The sequence below is a fragment of the Hemitrygon akajei genome, chromosome 23 (genome assembly GCF_048418815.1).
Source record: "Hemitrygon akajei chromosome 23, sHemAka1.3, whole genome shotgun sequence".
Lineage (NCBI taxonomy): Eukaryota > Metazoa > Chordata > Chondrichthyes > Myliobatiformes > Dasyatidae > Hemitrygon > Hemitrygon akajei.
The window spans coordinates 19,387,619-19,395,221 of record NC_133146.1 but is presented as its reverse complement, the minus strand read 5'-3'; the positions used below and the strand labels follow the sequence as shown (position 1 = coordinate 19,395,221).

At 50.8% G+C, this 7,603-nt stretch overlaps 1 long non-coding RNA gene across 1 annotated transcript; it reads right to left on the bottom strand.

Annotated features, from left to right (window-relative positions):
• Positions 1–318: 318 nt before the first annotated feature.
• LOC140715066 (uncharacterized) lies at positions 319–6,769 on the bottom strand. Its single transcript, XR_012096051.1, has 3 exons — positions 6,596–6,769; positions 623–688; positions 319–381 (listed from the first exon to the last, which is right to left on the bottom strand). It is a non-coding gene; the product is annotated as an uncharacterized lncRNA (long non-coding RNA).
• Between the last annotated feature and the right edge of the window lie 834 nt (positions 6,770–7,603).

The window sequence follows — 7,603 nt, the reverse complement described above, 5'->3', positions numbered from 1 at the left end:
AGGTTACTCAACAAAACGCCAGTCCTGAAGCAGCTCCCAGGCTGGTCATCCATGTCCCTCCAGGGGATAGAATTCCAGATATACTGACTGAAGAAACTTCTCCTCAATTCAGTCTTGAAGTGGACCACCCCAGTTCCCAGATTAGCCCCCCGCTCCATGGGAGTACATCCCCCTGAAGAACTGCAAGAGCATTGTGAATTCAATGTGATTCTCGGCCCTCACCATCTCCAGGGAACATGCCTTGGACATCCTTTCCATTGCCTCCTCTCAGCACACCTTTCCCCTCACTGACCCACCTTCCTGGCCAGCATCACTCACCATTGTCCGAGAAGCCCCCTCGATCTGCCTTCCTGCTCCTGATGTGCTCGCTTTCAAAGATTCCTGTGGACAGATAGAGGAAGGGTGGAGTTAAGCAGATAAAACAGCCTGGTGTCCATCCCCTGTGTCCAGATCCCGCGTCTCCACCTATGACCAATCTCTGTGCCCTCTGAGCCAGCCACAACGAGTGCTGCGGTTTACGACCACACCCAGGGCCGTTACGTGACATAGCTCATTACTCCTTTAGTTTGCTCCCTCCCACGAGGTTCCCTCCACACCGCCAGGAACACACTGGACAACCTACCAGAGTCTAAGTGGTCACCGTGGGTCAGTTTGTGGTAACTTCCAATAACCTCCATCTCATTATCAGCTGCGGAGAGAGGGAGAGAGAGGTCCATTATACACGGAGGTATTACCATGTCACCCAGAGCTGGGAGACGCACTGAGGGTGTTACTGAGGACACTAGTGATCGGAAGTGATGGAGGGGGTAAGGCTGAAGGGAGGGTCCAGGTTTTAACTGAGGGGCGTGGAGAGGGTGAACAGCAGGGAAAGGGTTATCCCGACTATCAACCAGAGACAGGCAGGAGACGAGCAAGTGTTTCCTTCCTCAGAGAGCTGGGGTCTGAAACTCGCTGCCTGATTGAGCGGGACGGGCCACATTTACACTGGCCCAGGACATAGCTCTGAGAGTGGCCAAGTCCATCAGGGTTCACTTTTAGCTGCAATTATGAGGGTAATATCTCAATACCCTGTCCCATTGATGGACAGTTAAACATATGAGGGATGATTGATAAGTTTGTGGCCTAAGGTAGAAGGAGTCAATTTTAGAAAACCTAGTGCACTTATTTTTCAACATAGTCCCCTCCTACATTTACACACTTGGTCCAGCGGTCGTGGAGCATACGGATCTTGGACCTCCAGAAAGTGTCCACAGCAGGGGTGATTGATAAATTTGTGGCCTAAGGTAGGAAGGAGATGAGTTATACAGCTCTCGTTACATGCACGTGCAGGTCAACTCTTTGAGTGATTATGCAGAAAGTTTGAAGTTAACTCATCGGGGTGATTGATAAGTTTGTGGCCTAGGGTAGAAGGAGATGAGTTATTAACTTCAAACTTCCTGCATAATCACTCAAAGAGTTGAACTGCACGTGCATGTAACGAGAGCTGTATAACTCATCTCCTTCTACCTCAGGCCAGGAAAATCAATCACCCTGCTGTGGACACTCTCTGGAGGTCCAAGATCTGTATGCTCCACGACCGCTGGACTAAGTGTGTAAATGTAGGAGGGGACTATGTTGAAAAATAAATGTGCCAGGTTTTCTAAAATGACTCCTTCTAGCTTAGGCCATGATCTTCTCAATCACCCCTCGTATATGCACTCAGAACTCTCGGGAGTTCCCCACTTCTCTCACAGCACAACGTTCCCTCAGTAACGCCCCTCCTACTGTGCAGCACTCCCTCAGTACTTCCCTTCAAACAGTTCAGTGCCTTCTCAGTACCATCTCCCTTCCCCAGCTGTGTGACAGCCCTCAGTATTATGGTGGATTGACCTCGTCTGCCACTGGGTTTGAACCTATGGTTATTCAACCTCGAGGGGAATGAGGCCAATGTGAGTTCTCAGCTGATGTGTGGAACTCACCAGTTAGGTGCCTGGGGGAACATGTGGAGGGTTGGACTCCTCACAGACCCATCACCGGAATCAAACAAGACCCCCTCCTGGGAATTTTTCAGGGTGCTGGATCCCAGCGCTCACTGCGTGCACCCGATACTCCCAGTGGGATCATCAGTTGATCCCAGCAGGACGTCAAGACCCTGGGCACGTTGATTGTCCTGAAGAGGTTTAACCCTGGTCCCTGACTGCTATCCTACTACTGTGATTGCTTGGAAAGCTTTAGTCTAAGCTTTTTACACAAAGTCTTGTAATCTGAGCCCCTCCCAGATTTTGTAAACAGATCAGAGAGTTAGAAAGCTCCTGGGCTCGACCTCCATCAGAACAATTTGGTGGTTAAACCAAGGTTCAATCGACTCACATTGCAGACAGATGAATCAGCCTTGGCACAGGCTCTGGGGAGTTAACGCTGACTGAAGTGGGGAGGAGATGTTTCAGCAGGACCTGTCGGCACCTGAGAGGGAGCGAGGGAAGGGCTGGGTGAGTGAGCAGGGAAGAGGGAGGGAGCTGATGAGAGGGATGGGGTGAAGGAGGGAGGTGTTGGGGGAAGCAGGGATTGAGGGAGGAGTAAGGAGAGTGGGGGTGTTTATGGATTAGAGAAGGGATTGTGGTGGGGTGGGGTGAATCTCAGATTGAAACCTATCAGATACTGAAAGGCCTGGATGGTTGAACAGAGAGAAGATGTTTCCATCACTGGCAAGAGTCCAGGATTCAAAACCAGAGACTCAGAATAAAGAGAACTGAGGAGAAGAGGAGTTACTTTATTCAGCAGATGGTGAATCTATGAAATGTTACCATCATTGAGTGTTACAGGAAGGTGGGAGAATGGGATTGAAATGAAATCAGCCACAATTATATGGTGGAGCAGATTCCATGGCAGACTGGCCTAATTTGATCCTTTATCTTATGGTCTTACAGAATGGGGAGTTGAGTGAACGTAGTGGAGAGCGAGAGTGAAAGACAGAGGGAGAGGTACGGAGACATTTATATCTGGTTCTCTGTCTCCTGTGCATAACTCTCAGTCTCTTTATCTTCACTCCTACACACATTCTCTCACTTTCTCTCCACTCTTACTCTCTTCCCAGTAACATTCTCTCCAGTCTTTTGCACTCTCCCGCACTGGGTTTTCTCTCCTACTCTCAGTTCCTCTCTCCCCTCTCACTTTCTCTTTACTCCCTCTCGTTCTTTCCTCACACACTTCCTCTCCACTCCGTTCTGTTCTAGAGTACAAGTCTTACTCCTGTTATGCAGAGTTCTGGAATAGAGCGTCCAGAATCCATGCCTCAGCAAGAGTGTACAGCATGGGAGGAATGCAGCAAAGGGTCACTAGAAAGAATCCATGAGACATAGGTGCAGAATTAGGCCATTCGGCCCATCTATTCTGCTCCACCATTCCATCATGACAGATTTATTATCCCTCTCAAACCCATTCTCCTGCCTTCTCATCTAACCTTTGACACCCTTACTAATCAAGAACCTATTAACATCCACTTTAAATATACCCAATGAGTTGGCCTCTACAGCAGTTCATGGCAATGAATTCTGCAGTTTCACCACCCTCGGCTAAAGAAATTCCTCCTCATCTTTGTTCTAAAGAGATGTCCCTCTATTTTGAGGCTGTGTTCTCTGGTCCTACACTCTCCCACGAATGGAAACATCCTTTCCACACCCACTCTATCTATGCCTTTCAATATTCAATAGGCTTCAATGAGATTACCCACCTCCCCCATTCTTCAAAATTCCATTCAAAAAGTCCAGGCCCAGAGCCATCAAACGCTCCTCAAACACACTCCTTCCCGGAATCATTCTAGCGAATTTCCTCTGGACCTTCTCCAATGCCAGCACATCTTTTCTTAGAAAAGGGGTCCAAAACCGTTCAAGTGTGGTTTTACTAATACCCCAGAATGGGAAGTTTTCTTAGCAGTAGGAGCAGGCCATTCAGCCCTTCTTGCCTATTCCACATATGGTTGATCTTCAGTACTAACCCTTTATCATCTAAGAATGCAGAGATCCTTGTTTTGAATAGAGTCGGCGGTTCACCACTCTCTGATTGAGGAATTTCTTCTCAGATTAAAAGGTTAACAACATTATGAGCCTAAGGGCCAGTACTGCGCTTTACTGTTCTATGTCCTATCTCCATTCTGAATGGTCAGTCACTTTGAGATGACAGACCCCCGGCCAGGAACGGTATCAACTGCACATTCCCTTTAACACGCTCTCCTCTCCCCTTAAACCTGTGTCCTCTGGTTTTCAATACCCCTATCACAGGGACTGAGGCACTGGAGACTGGCAGGGTGATTGGCAAGAGGCTGTCTCCCTGGGCTGGGTTACAAGAGGCACAGGCTCCAGACAAGGAGTCCAACACTTGGATTAAAGATTCAGAAGCTGGTTATTCAGCCCGACCAGTCTGTGCTGGCACTTGTGCTCTACCTCAGTGTTTCCTCGCCTGGACGCCTCTGCCCCTCCGTGCTCTTGCTGCTCCTGGGGAGTGGAGTTTCTCTTCAATCCCCTGTTCAGCACCTTACAAACCTCCGTCACCATTCAGCCATTGCCCTTGTGCACACCCTTTCCTGAACACCAGCACCTTGATGTTCCCGGTCAATCATCTCTGTACCCTCTCTGGAGCTGGCCAGACCTCTACACAGGGTGGTCTTCCCAGTGTGGTCCAGCCAAGGTTGATAGGGGTCCAGCTTCTCCACTTCTCTATCCCAGTGCCTACAGCCTTGCTAACCTATCTGGCCATTTTGAGTTTGTTCTGGTTGCCCCATTACAGGAAGGATATGGAGGCTTTGAAGAAGTTTGTTAGGGTGCTGCCTGGATTAGAGGGTAGGAGCTATGAGGAGAAGCTGGACAAACTGAGGCCAATGTCTGTGGAGTGTCTACGGCTGATAAAAGTATGTAGAATTATGAGAGGCATAGTTAGGGTAACCTCAGTCAGAATCTGTTACCCAGAGCAGAGATATCAAATACCAGAGGACATGCATTAAAGGTGAGAACGGGTAAGTTTAAGGGAGATGTGTGGAGCAAAGTTTTTCAAGAGTACAGTAGTGGGTGCCTGGAGCAGGTTGCCAGGGAAGTGGTGGAGGTAGATACGTATGGCAGAGGCTGTCAGGGACATGCAAGTGCAGGAAATGGAGGGTGTATAGGTCATGCAGAGGAAGAAGAGATTTAGTTAAATTCGGCATTGTGTCTGGTGGAGACATGGTTGGCTGAAGGGATTGTTCCATGCTCCTGATTCCTTACTTTCCCACAAAGTTGTACTGTCTGTGTGAAGCTTCATTACCCCCACTCCCCCGACTCAGGGCTGACGAGGGTTTGGTGTAACCTCATTAGACTTCAGGGTCTGTCGGTGTCATCCCACAGTGTGAGCGAATGCTCGGTATAATCTCAGAGTGCAGGGGCATTGGATGAAATCCCTTCAGTGGAGAGACACTCAGTGTAAACTCCTCGGAGTTCTGTGGCGCTCGGTATAAACTTTGCAAAGCTGATGGACACTATGAGTGGAGCTCACGGGTGAGGGGGAAGGGAGGCTTGGAGTAATCTCAAAGCAGAGTGTCCCACAGAGTGGGTGGGGAGGTTGTTGGTTTCACTGAGGACCGCTCCACAATAATTTACTGTACCCTGTAGCCCCCCTCTGTACTAATGAGCCGTCTAACCTCACCCACTCTACCCCCTGTCCAGAAACTTCGAAACTGGTCTGGAGAAGTTTCTTGGGGAGGGTAGTATGTGGAGACTTAGAAGCATCTCAAAAACCCATTAATAGTGGTGATAGGATGTGATGGAGTTAGGTGAGGGCACAGGTTTAGGGTGAGGGTTGGGGGGTATTTAAGTTGATCTTAGAGGTAATCTTCACACACTAGAAGTGATGGGTGTGTGGAAGGGGATGTTGGAGGAAGTGGTTGAGGCAGGTATAATGAGACATGGTCAGCTCACTCCTTTCCCATCATACTCCCCCATCCAACCCATTCACCACCCCCATCACAACCCCCCCCAAACTTCCCAACACAGACCATGATCTACAAAAGACACTGCCAGTGGAGGAACTCAACAGGTCAGGCAGCATCTATGGAGACGCGTCGGAAAGGTCGGCTGTCCATCTCCCTCCAAGGATGCTGCCTGACCCGCTGAGTTCCCTCTGCAGACCGTGCGTTGCTCCGGGTTCCAGCGTCTGCTGTCTCCCGTCTCTCGGGTTCCATTGGATGGTTACACTCTGCCGCGCGTTAACTGGGGCGTTCCCTGGCGGATAAACACTCCGATTGGCAACATGCCTGCTGGGGCGAGTGGGGTACGTGATGGAGTGTGTGGAATGGGATGGGGTAGAATTGGTTGGGAAGAGGCTGCTTGAGGTGGGCAGGGTGGAATGGATGGAACGAGATGATGGGTGAGGGGGAATGGGATGGTTATTGTGGGATGGGGAACGGGTTCGCACCTTAGGACGGGGAAGATAGGAAGGGTTGGATATTGTAGAGTCCCAGGGTTGAACAGACTGGGTGGGATCTCGGGTGGATATTTGGGATAGGGTGGGACCCTAGGGTGGATGGATTGGAAGACGGTGGGGACCTGGGTGGGAGAACGGTCCTTCTCCCGACCCCGGCCGCAGCTCCTACCTGGCGCCGTTCCGCCTCGATTCGGGTGTGCTGTTGACTGCCGCTCGCTTCCTTACTGGAGCCGGGAGAAAGTGTGCAAAGTGTACACCACTGTGTCGGAATGTTTCTCCTTCTCTCTCTCTCTCCCTCTGCCTCTCCGCAGTCTCACTCCCAGTCTTGGGAGGGAGGCTCCTTTGTGGAAGCGAAGTGCCGACTCGAAGGGAGTGTCACAGACCGCACCCATACCTACAAAGTTCGCCTCGGGGCCAGGATTTCACCCACTCCATTTCCAGCGCCCTGGAACCGCTCCATAACGGACCGCGGCCGCCCGACTGCCAGGATCTAGCAAACAAATTACCCCTGCTTGCTGCATATGTCCCTCAACAGCTGGCCCGACTACGGCGCTCCCTCAATACTGCCCCCCCGCCCATGCGGCGCTCCCTCAATACTGCCCCTTCGCCCATGCGGCGCTCCCTCAATACTGCCCCCCGCCCATGCGGCGCTCCCTCAATACTGCCCCTCCGCCCATGCGGCGCTCCCTCAATACTGCCCCCCGCCCATGCGGCGCTCCCTCAATACTGCCCCCCGCCCATGCGGCGCTTCCTCAGCTATTTTCCACGGCAGTGGCTCTCCTTCGGTTTCATAGAACGTTACAGCTCAGAAACAGGCCATTCGGCTCATCTAGTCCGTGCCGAAATATTACTCTGTCTAGCCCATTGACCTGCATCTAGACCACATCCCTCCAGGCCCCTTCACCCATGTACCTATCCAAATCTCTCTTAAAACCTTGAAATCAAAGCCGCATCCGTCATTTCCTCTGGCAGCTCCTTCCACACGCTCACCACCCTCTGAGTGAAGAAATACCCCCTCACGTTCCCCTTAAACATTTCACCTTTCACCCTTAACCCATGACCTTTAGCTCTAGTCTCACCCAACCTCAGCTTGCTATACCCCTGATAATTTTGAATACCTCTATCAAATCTCCCTTCACTCTCTTGCGCTCCTGGGAATAAAGTTCTAACATAGCTG